The sequence below is a fragment of the Macaca fascicularis genome, chromosome 5 (assembly GCF_037993035.2).
Source record: "Macaca fascicularis isolate 582-1 chromosome 5, T2T-MFA8v1.1".
NCBI classification, from domain to species: domain Eukaryota; kingdom Metazoa; phylum Chordata; class Mammalia; order Primates; family Cercopithecidae; genus Macaca; species Macaca fascicularis.
Genome location: NC_088379.1, coordinates 132,112,241 through 132,130,572, shown reverse-complemented (window position 1 = coordinate 132,130,572; position 18,332 = coordinate 132,112,241). Strand labels below are relative to the sequence as shown.

Sequence of the window (18,332 nt, the reverse complement as noted above, 5' to 3'; positions counted from 1 at the left end):
TGACACCTTAGTTGGGCTGTCAGCTGAAAGACCTACATGTACAGTAACATTTTCATGTGGTCTCTTAGACTGCATTAGTTTAGATTTCACAGCATAGTAATTAGGTTTTTAGAGCTACCTTCCCAATACAGCAAGACAGAAGTGCTTAGCATTTTATGACCTAGTTTTGGAATTCAGGAACTATCAATTCTGTTGCATTTTATCACACAAGGCAGTCACAAAAATTCACTCTGCTTCAAGGGTAAGGAGATAGACCCCACCAATTGATGGGAGGAATATCAGTGTCACGTTGTAGAAACATGGTATATGGAGTGGGGGATATTGTTGTAGTCATCTTTGGAAAATATAATCTGCCACATCAAGGAAGAGACTAACTGCTTTTCTCTTGCTTGTGCATTGTGCATTTTTCAGTACATCACTGATGCCTTAATTTTTTTAAGTACTTTGAAGAAAACATTTCTTTGTCAAAAATAAAAGCAGAAAACAAAGAAGAACGTAAAAAATATCAAAGTCTTCTAGCTGCATATAAGATAAAGTTTAAATTCTTTAAATTAGCATTCAGACATAATTGCTTTTTACCCTCAACTTGATATTACTTCCAGGCATATACTGTGTTAGTTCATTCCCAGTGCTATAAAAAAATACCTAACACTGAGTAATTTATTTTAAAAAAGAGGTTTAATTGGCTCATGGTTCTGCAAGCTCTACAGGAAGCATAGTGGCTTCTGGGGAGGCATCAGAGACTTATGATAGAAGGGGAAGGGGAAGTGAGGACTTCACATGGCCAGAGCAGAAGGAAGAGAGTGGGAAGGTACCATACACTTTTAAACAACCAGATCTTGTGAGCACTCCCTCACTATTATGGGAGCAGAACTGAAAGGGAAATCTACCCTCATGATCCAATCACCTCCCACCAGATCCCACCTCTAAACATTGGGGATTACAATTCAACATGAGATTTGGGCAGAGGCACAGATCCAAGTCACATCACTCAGCCCCTGATCCCTCCAAAATCTCATGTCCTTCTCATTTTACAAAATACAATCATGCTTTCCCAACAGTATCCCAAAGTGTTAACTTATCCTAGCATTAACTAAAAAGTCCAAAGTTTCATCCTAGACAAGGCAAGTCTTCTCCACCTATGACCATGTAAAATGAGAAACAAGTTAGTTACTTACAAGACACAATGGAAGTCTAGGCATTGAGTAAATATTCCTGTTCCAAAAGAGAGAAATTGGCGAAAAGAAAGGGGCTACAGTCCCCATGAAAGTCTGAAATCCAGCAGGGTAGTCATTAAATCTTAAAGCTAAAAAATAATCTCCTCTGACTCCATGTCTCACATCCAGGGCATACTGATACAAGGGGTGGGCTTCCAACCCTGTGCAGCTTGTGCAGCTCCAACCCTGTGACTTTGCAGGATTCAGCCCCACAGCTACTCTCCTGGGGTGACATGGAGTGCCTGCAGCTCCTCCAGGTTAAGGGTGCCAGCAACCAGTGGATCTACCATTCTGGGATATGGAGGATGGTGGCCTTCTTCTCACAGCTCCACTAGACCCAGTGGGAACTCTGCATGGGAATTCCAACCCAATGTTTTCCCTCTGCACTGCCCTAGTAGAGGTTCTCTGTGAGGGCTGTGCCTCTGCAGCAGGCTTCTGCCTGCACATCTAGGATTTTCCATACATCCTCAGAAATCTAGGTAGAGGCTCCCAAGCCCCAAACTTGCACTCAGTGCACCTGAAGGCTTAACACCATGTGGAAACTACCAAGGCTTAGGACTGACACCCTCTGAAGCAGTGGCCTGAGCTGTAACTGTGCCCCTATGAGCAATGGGTGGAGCTGGAGTGGCTGGGATGTAGGGAACAATGTCTCAAGACTGGGCAGGGCAGCAGGGTCCTGGGTCTGGCCCAGGAAATATTCTTTCCTCCTAGACCTCTGGGCCTGTCAAGGGAGGGGTGACCTCAAAGGTCTCTGAAATGCCTTGGAGGCCATTTTTCCATTGTCTTGGCTCTCAGCACTTGGCACCTCTTTACTTATGCAAATTTCTACAGCCTGCTTGAACCCCTCCCCAGAAAGTAGGCTTTTCTTTTCTACTGCAAGGCCAGGCTGTAAATTTTCCAACTTTTACACTCTGCTTCCTTTTAAATTTAAATTCTAGTTTCAGGTCATTTATTTGTTCACGCATATGAGCATTGGTTGTTAGAAGCAGCCCAGGCCACATTGTGAAGACTTTACTGCTTATAAATTCCTTCAACCAGATACCCTAAATCATCACTGTCAAGTTCAAAATTCTACAGATCCTTGGAACAGGGGCATAATGCTGCTAGTCTCTGCTAAAGCATAGCAAAAGTGACCTTTACTCCAGTTCCCAATAAGTTCTTCACTTCCATCTCAGACCACATCAGCCTGGACTTCACTGTTCATATCACTATCAGCATTTTGGTCATAATTATTCAACAAGTCTCTAGGAGGTTCCAAACTTTCCCTCATCTCCCTGTCTTCTTCTGAGCCCTCCAAACTGTTCCAACCTCTGCCTGTTACCTAGTTCCAAAGCCGCTTCCCCATTTTCAGGTTTCCTTATAGCAATGCCCCACTCCTTGGTACCAGTTTTCTGTGTTAGTCTCTTCTTGCATTGCTACCAAGAAATACTAGAGACTGGTTAATTTATAAAGAAAAGAGGTTTAGTGGGCTTATGGTTCTGCAAGCTGTGCAGAAAGCATAGTGACTTCTGGGGAGACCTTGGGAAACCTACAGTCATGGTGGAAGGTGAAGGGTAAGCCATGGCATCACAGGGTTCGAGCAGAAGGCCTCACCTCCAGTGCTGGGGATTGCAATTTGACATAATATTTGCGGGAGAACACAGATTCAAATCATATCATATACTGTAACTTATTGTTTATTTATATATCTATGCCAGGATATGTCCTAAAGCTTTTTGCCTTCATATGTAATTTTTCCTAATCTCAGAATTCCACCATAGAGTGCCTTCACTGTTCACCTAATAAAGTCCTTAAGGCTTTTCCTTCATGCCCAAATAGGTAGTGATTCCTCTCTGCTTTCAAGCCTACTACAGCACCAATTAAGTACCAATCATGTCGTTTATCACAGTGTTCTGAACTACATGTTATTTTAGGACGAGGCAATGCTTTATCATAATTTGTTTGTTAGTAAATACTATTTTCAATGCAGAGGATATCTTCCCACAGCAAATTTTAGAGGAGAGACCTTAACTTTTTCTAACCTTATTGCTTGTGTGAAATAGTTACTCTTTATGATATGGCTCTATCTAACAAACCTGATTGTGGTGTGTTCTAGTTGTTCCAGATTTCAAAACATTCAGAGGGTTAACTCACCTTTCATTGGGTTCCCAGGGTATGCAAAGTGTTAATGTGAAAGTATACAAGCTATTTGATAATGTTAGTGATCCACTGAGTGACTGTTATAAAGTAAATTCAGTTGGAATAATGACACAGATTAATTTCCAGAGAAAGCTTTTAAAATGCATTGTATATATTATTTATCCATTCATATGTATTATATATATAAAAATATATATATATATATATAGAACTATCTGTGCACACATGTATATGTGTGTGTGTAGATAGTTTTTTGAAAATTTGTTAAATTTTTTGTGGAACATGAATTTAAACAGTTAATCTTAGGATTTTGATTGCTTTAATTTTGCCAGTATGCTTTGTGTCTCTCTAAGAAAGGCTTACAGTAAAGCAGCATTTTCTATGTTTGTATAGCAATCTCTAAGTTTGTTGGATTATGGGCCCAGAATCTCCTCCAGGAGTTACTTCATTTGGTCATTTTATAATATTATGGTCATAGTATTTATAATATTATGGTAATAGTATGGTCATTTTAATAATATTGATTCTTCCTATCCATGAGCATGAAATGTTCTTGCTTGCAGAGGGCAGCCATGTTACAGTGTGACCTTGCTTCTGCTACTTTGCCTGAGAAAGAACTTGACCCAAAAGAGCCAATGAGTCTTTTCTCCAAGATTTTTGAATTTGAAACTGAAAGAAAATTTGGCCAATTTTGCTTGTGTACCTGGTTTTTGGGTGAATTATAACGTGCAAGAACTGTTAATAGCTTTTCTTGCCATATATGAGTGAAAGAAGGCTGGGTTTTACCAAGAAAAAGAAGAATAAAGTGGGAAGGAGAAAGAGAGAAAAAGTCCTGAGAGCATTTGTGTCCTTGGGTCTTGCTGTCTCAAATCCAATCAGATTCCTGAATTTAGGCTCCATAAGACATTCTATATTCCCTCTTTTAAAAAAATTATTTTAGGTTCAGAGGTACAAGTGTAGGTTTGTTACATAGGTAAACTTGTGTCATGGGAGTTTGTTGTACACATAATTTTATCACTAAGGTATTAAGCCTAGTATCCATTATTTATTTGTCCTGATCCTTTCCCTCCTCTCACCCTCCACCCTCTGAAAGGCCACAGAGTGTGATGCTCCCCTCTATGTGTCCATGCGTTCTCATTATTTAGCTCCCACTTATAAGTGAAACATGCAGTACTTGGTTTTCTGTTCCTGTGTTAATTTGCTAGGGATAATGGCCTCCAGCTCCATCCACATCCCTACAGAGGACATGATCTTGTTCTTTTTTATGGCTACATAGTATTCCATGGCATATATATGTTAATACTGCATTTTCTTTAACCAGTTAACCAATGATAATTGATGGGCATTTAGGTTGATTTCATGTCTTCACTATTGTGAATAATGCTGCAATGAATGTATATGTGCATCATGTGTCTTTGTAATAGGTGGGTATATACCTAGTCATGGGATTGCTGGGTCAAATGGTATTTCTGTCTTTAGGTGTTTGAGGAATTGCCACACTGTCTTCCACAATGGGTGAACTAACTTATACTCCCACCAACACTGTATAAACATTCCATTTTCTCCACAACCTTTCCAGTATCTTATTTTCTAAATTTTTAATAATAGGTATTCTGACTGATGTGAGATGATATCTCATTGTGGTTCTTATTTGAATTTTTCTAATGATTGCTGATGTGAGCTTTTAAAAATATGATTGTTGGCCACATGTATGTCTTGTTTTGAAAAGTGTGTGTTCATGCCATTTGCTTATTTTTATATTTTTTTCTTATAAATTTATGTAAGTTCCTTATAGATGCTAGATGTTAGACCTTTGTCAGATGCATATTTTGCTGCAAAAATTGATTCTGATTCAGTAGGTTGTCTGTTTACTCTGATAATAGTTTCTTTTGCTGTGCAGAAGCTCTTTTGTTTAATTAAATCCTTCTTGTCAACTTTTGCTTTTGTTGCAGTTGCTGTTGGCATCTTCATCATAAAATCTTTGCCTGTGCCTATATCCTGAATTATATTGCCTAGATTGTCTTGCAGCGTTTTTATAGTTTTGGGTTTTACATTTAAGTCTTTAATCCATCTTGAGTTGATTTTTGTGTATGGTGTAAGGAAGGGACCCAGTTTCAATCTTCTGCATATGGCTAGTCAGTTATCCCTGCATCATTTATTGAATGAGGAATCCTTTCCACATTTCTTGTTTTCATCAGGATTGTCAAAGATCAGATAGTTGCAGGAGTGTGGTCTTATTTTTGGGTTCTCTATGCTGTTCCATTGGTTTATATGTCTGTTTTTGTACCTGTACCATGCTGTTTTGGTTACTGTAGCCCTGTAGTATAGTTTAAAGTCAGGTAGCATGATGCCTCCAGCTTTGTTCTTTTTACTTAGGATTGCCTTGCTATTTGGACTCCTCTTTGATTTCAAATGAATTTTAAAATAATAGTTTTCTCTAGTTCTGTGAAGAATGTCAATGGTAGTTTAATGGGAATAGCATTGAATCTATAAATTGCTTTGGGCAGTATGGTCATTTTAATAATATTGATTCTTCCTATCCATGAGCATGAAATGTTTTTCCATTTGTTTCTGTACTCTGTAACTTCTTTGAAGAGTAGTTTGTAGTTTTTCTTATAAAGACCTTTTGCCTCCTTAGTTAGCTGTATTCCTAAGTATTTTATTCTTTTTGTGCAATTGTGAATGGGAGTTTGTTCCTGATTTGGCTCTTGGCTTGACTGTTGTTGGTTTATAGGAATGCTAGTGATATTTGCACATTGATTTCATATCCTGAGACTTCACTTAAGTTGTTTATCAGCTTCAGAAGCTTTTGGGCTGAGACTAATTGGTTTTCTAGATATGGGATCATGTCTTCCACAAACAGGGGTAGTTTGACTTCTTCTATTCCTCTTTGGATGCCCCTTATTTCTTTATCTTGTGTGATTGCCCTGGCCAGAACTGCCAATACTATGTTGAATAGGAGTGGTGAAAGAGGGTATCCTTGTTCTGTGCCAGTTTGCAAGGAATGCCTCTAGCTTTTGCCCATTCAGTATAATGTTGGCTGTTGGTTTGTCATATAAGGCTTTTATTATTTTTAGGTATGTTTTTTCAAGACCTAGCTTATTGAAAGTTTGCAAAATGAAGGGATATTGAATTTTATTGAAAACCTTTTCTACATTGTTTGAGATAATCATGTGCTTTGTGTCTTTAGTTCTGTTTATGTGATGAATCACATCTATTTATTTGTGTATGTTGAACCAAACTTGCATCCTGGGGATGAAGTCTCCCTAACTGTGGTGGATAAGCTGTTTGATGTGCTGCTGAAGTCAGTCTGTCAGTATTTTGTTGAAGACTTTTGCATCAATGTTAATAAAGGATTTTGGCCTGAAGTTTTCTTTTTTTTTTGTTTTTTGTTTTTTGCTGTATCTCTGCCAGGTTTGGGTATCAGAATTATGCTGGCCTAGTAGAATGAGCTGGGGAGGATATCCCACTTTTCAGTTTTTTGGAATAGTTTTAGTAGGAATGGTACCAGCTCTTCTTTATACCTCTAGTAGAATTTAGCTGTGAATCCATCTGGTCCTGGGGTGTTTCTGGTTGGCTGACTATTTATTACTGCCTCAAATTCAGAACTCATTATTGGTCAGTTCAGGGATTCAATTTCTCCCTGGCTCAGTGTTGTGAGGGTGTATGTGTCCAGGAATTTATCTGTTTTTCTAAATTTTCTATGTGCAGAGAGGTGTTCAAAATATTCTGTGATGGTCGTTCATATTTCTGTGGAGTCAATGGTAATGTAGACTTGTCATTTCTGATTTGGTTTATTTGAATCCTCTCTCTTTTCTTCTTTGTTAGTCTAGCTAGTGTTCTATCTTATTAATATTTTCAAAAAATCAACTCCTGGATCCATTGATCCTATAAATTGTTGTTCATGGTTCTAATTTTGGTTATTTCTTGTCTCCTGCTATCTTTGGGATTTGTTTGCTCTTGGTTTTCTGGTTCTTTTTGTTGTCGTGTTAGGCTGGTATGTTGTATCTTTGTTCTCATTAGTTTTGTTGAACTTGATTTCTGCCTTAATTTCATTATTTACCCCAAAGTCATTCAGGAGTGGGTTATTCAATTTTCATGTAATTGTATGGTTTTGAGTGAATACCTTAGTCTTTATTTCAAATTTGATTGTGCTGTGGTCTGAGAGAGTGTTATGATTTCAGTTATTTTGCATTTGCTGAGGAGTGTTTTACTTCCAATTATGTGATTGGTTTTAGAGTAAGTGCCACGTGGTGAGGAGAAGAATGTATAACCTGTTGTTTTTGAGTGGAGAGTTCTGTAGATATCTATCAGGTCCATTTGATCTAGTGCTGAGTTCAGATGCTGAATATCTTTATTAGTTTTATGTCTCAGTGATCTGTCTAATATTGTCAGTGGGGTGTTAAAGTTTCCCATTATTATTGTGTGTGAATCAAAGTCTCTGTGAAGGTCTCTAAAAACTTACTTTATGAATTTGGATGTTCCTTTATTGGTTACATGTGTATTTGGGATAGTTAGATATTCTTGTTGAATTAAAGCCTTTATCACTGTATAATGCCCTTCTTTGTCTTTTATGATCTTTGTTGGTTTAAAATCTGTTTTGTCAGGAACTTAGATTGCAACCCCTGCTTTTTTCTGTTTTCCATTTGCTTGGTAGATTTTCCTCCATCTCTTTATTGTAGTCTATATGTGTCTTTGCATGTGAGATTAGTCTCTTGAAGACAGCATACTGATGATTCTTGGTTCTTTATCCAGGTTGCCACTCTGTGTCTTTTAATTTGGGGGATTTATCTTATTTACATTTAAAATTAGTGTTGTTATGTGTGGATTTGTTCCTGTCACCATGATGTTAGTTGGTTATTTTGTAGACTTGTTTATGTGGTTGCTTTATAGTTTCACTGGTCTGTATACTTCAGTGTGTTTTTGTAGCAACTAATAATGTTGTCTGTCAGTTTCTGCAATGTTTTATCATGATTTTTAGGTTCCTTGCATTGGGTTACAATGTACTCTTTTAGCTCAGTAAATTTTGTTCCTATCCATATTCTGAATTCTACTTCTGTCATTTCAGCCATCTCGGCCTCATCCCAGTCCTAAACCCTTGCTGGAGAGGTAATGTGGTCATTTGAAGGAAAGAGGGCACTCTGGCTTTTTATGTTTTCAGCATTCTTGTGCTGATTCTTTCTCATCTTTGTGGGCTTATCTACCTTCAATCTTTGATGTTGCTGACCTTTGAATGGATTTTATTTTTTTCTTTTAACAGTCTGACCCCTTTTCCATAGGGCTGCTACAGTATCCTAGGGGTCCACTCCAGTCCCTGGTTACCTCAAATTTTCCAGTACCTGGATGTATCACCAGTGAAGGTTATGAAACAGCAAAAATGGCAGCCTGCACCCTCCTCTGGGAGCTCCATCCCAAGAAGGTATGGAGCTTTTGTCAGCCTGAGTGGACCTGTAGGAGGTGGTTGGAGACCCTAGATGGGAGGTCTCACCCAGTCAGAAGGAATGGGATCAGTGACCTGCTTTAAAAAAAGTAGTTTGGCCATGTTTTCTTAGAGCAGCTGTGTTGTGCTGGAGGTCCACTTCAGCCCCCACCCCCTCCCTCGCCTGTCACCTTGGACACTCTGAAACCCAAGGGCTGGAACAGCTAAGTTACTGAAACAGCAAAGATGAAGGCCAACCCCTTCTCCTGTGAGCTCCATCCTGGGGATACCCAAAACCTCTATCAGCTGAACACCAGTGGGGGTGACCAGAGACCCTGGTTGGGAGAGTCCACCCAGTGATGAGGAACAGGGTTGGGAACAGGTTTGGAACCACTTAAAGAAGCAGTCTGGTCACATTTTCATGGAGGCACCGTGCCATGCTGGGGTATCACCTCCACCTGCTGTCAGCTTGGACTCTCCAAGCCCAAAGGCTGGAACTGCAAAGTTGCCTGAACAGCAAATATGGAGGTCTGCCCCACCCTCTGGGAGTTTTATCCCAGGGAGTTTTCAAATTTCTGTAGACTGGAGAACACTGGTGGGGGTGGCTGGAGACCCCAGTTGGGAGGTTCTGTCCAGTGAGAAGGAAGGGGATTTGGAACCTGATTTAAAAAGCAGTGTGGCCACACTTTTATAGAGTAGCTGTGCTATGCTAGGGTACTGCTTCCAAAGCCCACAGGCTGGAATGGCTAAGTTGCCCAAACAGCATAAATGGTGGCCTGACATTCTATATTCCTTATAGACATTATCCCTTTTTATTAATCCAGTTCTTTATTTTTCATTTTTAACCAAAAGTATTTCAGTTAAAATATCATAGAACTGCCTTTGTTTTTCTCAGATAATTTTATGGAATTAATGTTACATGAAACTTATTTTGGATAATGTTGGCTATTAAATGGTAAAAATCAAACAAAAGGGACAGCCTCTCCCAATCTCATCCTGTGACAAATTGGACAAAATTCTGGTTCTTCTAAATTCCTAATCTATGGTACATTATCAGTTTTATTTTATATGTACATGTTTCTAAACATAATCATTAAATTTAGAGCTTTAGGACACCTTGGAAATGATGTAATTGAACTTTTAAATTTTACTTAAAAAGAAATGTAAATCCAGAGGAGGTCAGTGTTTTCCTCATGATTACACAGATGAATGGCAATTACCTCAACCGTGCATTTTCCATACATTGCAAACCATAGCATCCCTATTAATAAGGAATCTCTTTGTGCAAAAACACCTTAGTGAATCTCTCCTTATCCTGCTTGTTTGCAGGAAGTGATGTTTGTAACATTCTAGGTACTTCTTAGAGGTCCACTGCTTTCCCAGTACTTTCTAGTTCCCACTTCATCCTATCCGGATCGTGGTGACAACTGTAGCAGTCACTTAAGATACAGAAGTGGAAACCACAGTTGAGATAGAGCTGCCTCCACCACAGAGTCACTGGACAACCTCAGGAATCAGGGTCCATTATAAAAGACAAATTAACCTTTGCCTTTTCTGAGCCATTGCACTTTGGCTGTCTCATTACTGTTACTTTTCTTATACCCTAATTAATATGCCCTGAAAATAAATCCTTATGAAGTTGTTGTATGATTAAATTATATATTTACAGCACTAAGAAAAGGCAGGTAAACAAAGTCAGTGTTGAATAAAAAATAACTGTTATTATTCGATTTATTATTTAATTCAGAGATAAATTAGCTCAAATTGAAGACTAAAAGATTGTGGAAGTATAATTGCTATTTAATTTGTGTTAATCTTTCAAGTTGTTGTGGCATATATTATAAGACAAGAAGGAGTAAAATTTCCCATTTACTACCTTACCAGAGATGGTGTAATATGGGGAAGTTTCACATAGGAAGGTGAAAGAGTAATCTGCTTGCTTAATTCTCCAATAACCACGAAGAAGGATAGCAATTAGTGCCCAAATGAGCAATGACTTTATATCTGGGATGGTGCCCAAAAGGTGATGGCCCAAGATGATCCACTTATTCAGGCTTCTGAACTATCACTAGGATTTTGCTTTTTACTAATGTCATTTTCAAAATAGGCAGATAGTCTATCCCTGCCAACAAATTCAATTTCAAAAAGAAAAGAATAATGAAGATTAAAAACCAAAACAAAACAAAGAGTGGGGAGGGGAAGTATATATTCTCTATTGAAATTAAGTTTTATTTTATTTTTTAATTTTAAGTGAGATCCAAAGTGCCTTTGTACTGACATGTGAAATAATCTGCTCTTTTGTGATTGACTAATGAATATCACACAGTGGTAATGGACAGGAAGACAAAGACAACCTCAGAAATAGGTCCTGTGAACCTCACTCGATGCAGGGGTCACTGGCTTTGCTAGAAAACTCAGTGGTTACAGAATGATTACTGGGGAAATGCCTCCCAATTCTTGAGTCAATGCAGATCTGGACAGGGATATATAAAGACATTATTAATTTGGATGAAAGTTTTGTTTTTGCCAATATATCTTTTATTTGGCTCCGGATAAGACGGTTGTTCAGAGCTTTTTGAAAGATCTTAAGTATGCTATTTATTAGAGAAACATTCATTTAATCAAATAACACTCACTTTATAGAGGAAGAAATATTCCTCTGCTTTGAGGGCCATAGGTCATACATTGGAGTATGGCTTTGGTCACTGACAATGCTGACATGATGGGGAGTTTTTTTCTTCTTCCCTTATGAGGATTCTTTTCTGTAATCTCTGGCTACATTAGAAACTTCACTGCTTAACAGAAACAATTGTTCTTTGTTCTCATGGCCAAATGAAAGCTCTTGTTTCCAGTCCAGCTCTGCTGGCAGGTTAGATGCAATCAGGGGTGTCATCAAGGGAAGATGAGAATATGCAGAATACAACCACTTGTTGTTTTTAGAGGCAAAATGCCCACATTTTTGGCAAAGTCAAAGCTAAGCTCATGTGAGAGAAAAGAAGGCTAAATTATGGATCTTTCAATGTGATGGTTAATGCTTTGCACAAATTCAAAGTAAGAGTTGAGAAGTTCGACACTTCTGACCACTTTTATAAGATAGACATCTTCACAGGCAGGCTTAGACATTTTTACATGTTTCAGAAACTCGGAGCTTAAAATATGATGCATCAAACATATGCATAATGCCAACACCTTAGAGTTCATGTATTTATTCAAGAATCTTTCATTTGATGTCTGCAGTAGAAAGCCTATCATAAAATGATTTGTGGAATATCCTACTAAAAAAAATGGCTGAAAGAATGTAGAGGAATCTCTTTTGTTGCAAGTTTGAGAATTTTTTAACTAGATTACTATCACACTAGGCTAGATCTTTCCCTCTTCACAAACACTCCATTTTTCATAATATTGATTAGCCTGCTGCTGAAATAGCTCTCTGGTTCTTTGGTCATTGTTTATGAATTATCTCCATACAGTGAGGTAGCACCTACTTTTGTGATGTAGATTAGGGTTAGGGAATCAGTATAATTCATTTTTGTATTTGTGATTCCTAACTGCACCTGAGAGTCGAAAAAATTAAGAAAGAGGCTAAAATCGAATTCAGAAAAATCCCTCCATGGCTGATAGGTATTGCTAGAAGCTGTGTCACTAGTTTTTTCAAAGATATGTGTCTGGTACAAGTGCAGAGAGAGACGACAGGCTGAATCAGTTGCAGTTCTAGAATGTGAGCTGGCCAGGGAGCCATTACAGAGAAGGGCGGGTCACTGAGGAAACCAATGAAAGAGGAAATTTGAAGGAAATGGACATCCTCTTTAATTGGAGCAGTGTTTGAGGGCTGAGAAAAAATCTGTTAAGAGTACTGAGGGAGAGAAGAGTCTCAGGGGAATTGTGAGGCAAAAAAGTTATCTTCAAACAGAAAAATTTCAAAAGTATACATTTAACCATCTGGAGTTTTTTTAAAAAAGGAACATTTATTCTGTCTTTTGAAAGGAAAGACTTGACATTTAATTGCATTTTTATCCCCCAGGAAGAACACATCTTCAGCTTAATTATTCTCCACAGGAAAAATCTGTGTGTGTGTATGTGTGTGTGTGTGTGTGTGTGTGTGTGTGTGTGTTCCATATGCTTAGTATGCACTAAACACACATTTTAGCAAAGTTCTATTGGCATGACAAACTAGAGGCAGGCACACACACACATACACACACAAGTAGATGATGTATGTGTGCTTCCAGAATGTTTTTTAAAGCTTAGTTCACGGCTGTAATGAACAATGCTGATGTGGAACAAACCAAAATTCTGGTGGGGTGCTTTGCTGAAAACACTGATTCTTAACATACAACATGGATTCAATATTGACACATCTATTAGTGCTGGCAAGTAGAGTATCATGATTCTGTTAGAAAAAGTAATAGCATCAAGGATCAGCTAAAAGTAGCCATCATGGCATTTTTATCTAAGTTGGTTCAGTGATACTTGTGTTGTAGTCTTATGAGGATTAGTTGAGTCAATGCATGTGAAAGTGCTCTTAGAAGTAGTAAATTTCTATGCAAATGCATGGCACATATATGAGTTGTGTATAAAGGTATTATGATATGACAAAGTCTCTGAGAAAGCATATATATGATACTGATACTAAACTTCAAGTCAGGAATTGGAAAAATGTGTTCCAGGCTCTGGGAGATGTTCTTAGATCAAATGATTTTTTTAGTAAAAATTTATGTAAAATGGTCAGCTGATTCAGGATTAAACATGAAAACACAGTATAATGGGTTTATGTTTTAGTTTAAAAGGACCATTTATTCAATTTTGTTGGTTAGTTTATTCATATGTTTGAGATCTGGCAATGGATGTAATGTGGGTTCCAGAAGAGGCTACCATACATATATTGGATTCCATTAGAATTTAAGAAATTTAACAATAAAAGCACAAATAAATGATTATATGTAAACTACATATAATAAATAATATATATAACTAATATATGTAAACTACTTGTAATAAATAAATATAATAAATTTAAAATATTATAACCAAGAAAAAATAAATAAATAGTATAAACCAAAGGATAAAAATAGAATGAATATAGATGGACAACAAGGGCTTACAGGATTATGATTAAATCACAAATTTGTGTAATTTTTCAACTTACAAAGTAAATGCAATAAATGTTATTTATAGAAAATGTTGAAAACACAGAAAGCTAGAAAAAGAGAAAAGAAAATCTATAATTTCTCTAGCTAGAAGTAACTATAAACATTTTGATACTTATTGTTCCAGCCATTTTGTTATCTATGAATACAAAACTTTACATACAAATGTGAGCCGTTAGTCACGTATTTTTTTCACATTGCAATATATGTGACCATTTTCCATGACCTTAATAATTATTTGAGAAATAATTTTAAATGGTTGCATATTCTTGTTTGTGTAACCATAATTTACTCAAACAATATGTAATATTAGACATACGTTGTCTCCAAGATTTTGCTGTTATCAGGGTTACTACTCTTACCATATTTGTGTATGACTAATTATTTACTTGAAAAAATTTTCTAAAAAATGACAGAAATTTTGACTGAGTTAAAAGTCACTTTTAATGGTGAAAACTGCAATTATTTTTGCACCAAACCTAATGCAATCATTATGTCTCAACATTGCCCTTTGGAAATGTTGTGTCACTTAAAACTATTATCATTTCTATCTCAGAATACATCTTGAAAATTCTTAATACAACAAAGATGTGAACTCATTGTCATATATGGTATAAATATTATTCTAGTATTTCACTTGCATTCTAATTTTTTAGACATTTTATTTGTGTGAGTCAAGTCTGTTTATATTTACACAGCCAATGATAGACCAATGCTTTGCTACAAATACTTGAATCCAACACATATGTGGTGATGTTGACATTCCTTTGTGAAAATTAAGGCCCAAGACAAGGCTCCACATATATTTATTTGTTTGTGAGATGGAGAAACTGCATCAAGACTTGTGAGCATAGTAAGGATTTTGCTCAAGAAATATTTCTGAATGTGTTTCAGAATTTGAATGAAGGTTTGCTCAAATCTCCAGAGTTCCACTTGTTAAATTAGGGCTAAGATGATTTTAGTCTGAAAATATTTGAAAGAATTGGTAAACCATTTCACACCTTCACTAGAAATAAAAAGCTCCATTTCCTTATATTAAAGATTGTTTTGCATCGCATGGCTTCTTAGTACAGGTTCTCAGAAGAATTCATTGCAAAATATGTCTTCTGGGGCTAAGTATAACATATTGACCTATCTATTTCATATGAAGAGATTAACTTGGATAATTATGCTGAAAGATTGATATTAGTTAATTTAATTCTTGAGAATAAGTATTTTTTTCTTATAATATTTCAAGACTAAGATCAATTTTCTTTTGATGCCATTCCTAATTTATGGACAATTAAATTATATTGTTAGAATTTTCAAGAATATCTATTCTATTTTCTATGGTATAAACCAAGTATCTACATAATTCCAAAGTTATTAAGAAATATGTGCGTCTACAAATTGTTTCTCATCCCTCAGGAAAACTTGTGACCTGCTTTTCCTCTGGCAGTGGTATTAAATAGCAGGTTGGTTTGAACATCAGTAACCAAAAACCTTTATTGACCTCATACAAAATATCCTACAAATAGGCTGGGCGTGGTGGCTCACACCTGTAATTCCAGCACTTCCGAAGGCCAAGGCAGACAAATCACTTGAGCTCAGAAGTTTGAGACCAGCTTGGGCAACATGACGCAACCCTGTCTCTACAAAAAAATGCAAAAATCAGCTAGACATGGTGGTGTGAGCCTGTAGTCCCAGCTACTGCAGAGGCTGTTGTGGGAGGATTGCTTGAACCTAGGAAGTCGAGGCTACAGTGAGCCATGATTGCGCCACTGCACTCCAGCCTGGGCAACAGAGCCAGACCATCCCCTGTCCCAAAAGGATAACTTACGAATAATCCAGTTCACTGAGTCCAAGGTTGAGGAGAAATCAATAAAACTGTCAAATTCTCTTATATAATTTTGAATCAATTGTGAGACAGATGACAATAAGTGTAATACAATTAAGATTGGAGTAGCTATGTTTGAAGTTTCCTTCATCTCCTCGTAAAGACTGGTCTTTAAACCCAGATATACTCTGAAAATATTAAGGAAGAAACTGATGTAAGCTTTACATGCGGGCTCAGTAAACAGATTCATTCTTTTGTGGCAGTGAGGATTATTACACAGATATGAACTTAGACTGCACTTATGATTAATTTCATTCGGTTTAGGACTTAATTATTCTAGATGTCTTGATTTACATATGCCAGTTTTCTTCCTGAGAAGAGTTACCACATCTTAGTCTTCCTTTATATTCCTGACATTCTTTAACAGTTTAGGACCCCTTTTAAGTTGTTAATAGACCTGTTGACTAATCAAAATTATTTTGCAGGTGTTCAGTATCATTTTAGGTAGAAGAGTTATCAGGTGACACTGGCTTCAGTTTCCACAATAACATCTTAACTATCAATGCAAGAAGCAATGCATAAGGCTAGACTAGATAGCCTGCTCTCCTGTGCTGACATTGGACACACCTTGGGAAAAAAGTAGATATTTTTTTCTGGTGACATTTGGACTCCTCTGAGTTTTAGGCTTTTTGCTGGAAAGAATGAGAGGAACTGTTTCTTAGAATTGAAAACCTAGACTTTTACCTTTAATCAACCTTAGGGTCTGTTCTCTTGATATTTACTCAATCCCTTTTATACACAAACTTATTTTATCAACATACAAATCTGAAGTTATTAATATTTTAAGAAAATACATCTTTTTAAATACTGAAACTTGAAAACCACACAATGTATTTGAAAAGAAGAATGTATGTCAGGTTAAATTTCTCTCTCTTCTGGCTGATTGAAAGAAGGAAAGAAGAAAATTATAGGCTGGCATAGTAGAAAAATCAAAATTCTAACTTAAGGTTTTCTAGAAACTGAAGTTAAGAGTTGTAGGCTTTAAATAAGAAAGACAGAGAGAAAGAAGAGGAGCGAGTGTGTGTGTATTGGGTGGGAATATGGTTGGGGGATATTTTGGATTATACTTCTAACGTATGATTCAGTGTCAAAATTTGAATTTTAGGATACACATTTCATATTTTAATGAGTTTATTCAAGGCATTATATGGAATTAAATGTCTGAATTTATTATTTACAAGTCCTGTATAGCCTGACTCAAACCATTTAGCCACTTGGAGATTGTTTCCTCAATTTTAAAATGGAGAGATTGTTTGGCCAATCTGTCTCACAGGATTGTTGGAAACAGGGAAGATCACGTGTGTGAAATTTAAAAAAATAGTAAAGATCCAAATAATAATGTGTTCCTTACCATTATTGTGTTTGCACTTACAGTACACACACACACACACACGCACGTGCACATATTTACATGAACTTAAAGTAGTGGCACCATACATTGAGACCAAGTCTACACAGTGACCTGGGTTATAGGAGACTGTGCCTGGAGTTTGTACAAGCTGACAACATTTTAGTGTGTGCTCACTTGTAAGCATTTACCCTGAGTAAACCTGTGACCCACCATCTAGTAGATGTTTCTGAATAGATTGTTGAGCTACTATGAGCTGTAGTTGTTGACAATCACTGGGAGGTTCTGACCCCATTAATTATGTGTTCAGCAATATAGTATTTGGCACATTAAAAACTGCTAATTATGCCCATATTTTAATCTGAATTTTCCAGTTTATTATAATTTCTTCATCATGCCCAAACTGTCGGAGTAAGCAGCTTATCTCCTAATATCTCCACTTGTCTAACAGATGTTCTCTCTCTCTCAACAGATGTTGGCACTTCCTAGGAAGGAGCCATCCATGTCTGAAGAGAAGAAATGATAATTAACTTCATCATGTGGAAAGCTTTAGAAGGAAGTATCTTGTCCTTCTATCCAAACCCACCTCCTGCTCCTCACCCCCAATAAAAATAAAAGCCAAACAAATAAAACATTAGCAGTAGCTCTGAGTTTCTCCCTTTCACTTTTTCTCTCTCTTCATCCCTTTTCTCCTCCATTCTTTCCTTCCCTCTTTCAAATCATGTTTACTAATTTAAGAGAATAATTCAATCTATATTTAGAAATCCGACTTCAACTTCAAAAATTATACTGAAATAGCTTCCACTTAAAGGGTGAACCAGTCATGATAAAAATAACAACCAATAGAATAAAATAATATAAAATTAGCTGAGTTTATAGTTTCTTTTACACCTCCATAATTTATGTGGATTTGGAAATACAGACAGCATACTGAAAACGAAGAAGTTTTCTATGAATTATGAGAATTTGCAATCCATATAGGCTTAAGTCTAATGTTAGAAGATAAAACAAATTGACCTTAAATAACTTTCTGACATAACCTCATTTCATGGATAAAAATCTCTAAAACTCTCATAAGTAAAGTGATTTACTTCAGGACACAAACCAGTTGATTTAGTTTGGATGTTCGTCCTCTCCAAATTTCATGTTGAAATATAATCCCCAGTGTTAGAGGTCGGGCCTGGTG

General features: G+C 36.8%; 1 long non-coding RNA gene across 3 annotated transcripts in view; it reads left to right on the top strand.

Moving 5' to 3' along the window:
• LOC123573624 (uncharacterized) overlaps window positions 1–17,778 on the top strand; it is a 253,019-nt gene extending 235,241 nt beyond the window's left edge. For all 3 annotated transcript variants that reach the window (XR_010586988.2, XR_010586987.2, XR_012435356.1), the window contains 2 exons: window positions 8,636–8,775; window positions 17,619–17,778. This is a non-coding gene — a long non-coding RNA (uncharacterized lncRNA). The remainder of the gene's footprint in view (window positions 1–8,635; window positions 8,776–17,618) is intronic.
• Window positions 17,779–18,332: the final 554 nt, after the last annotated feature.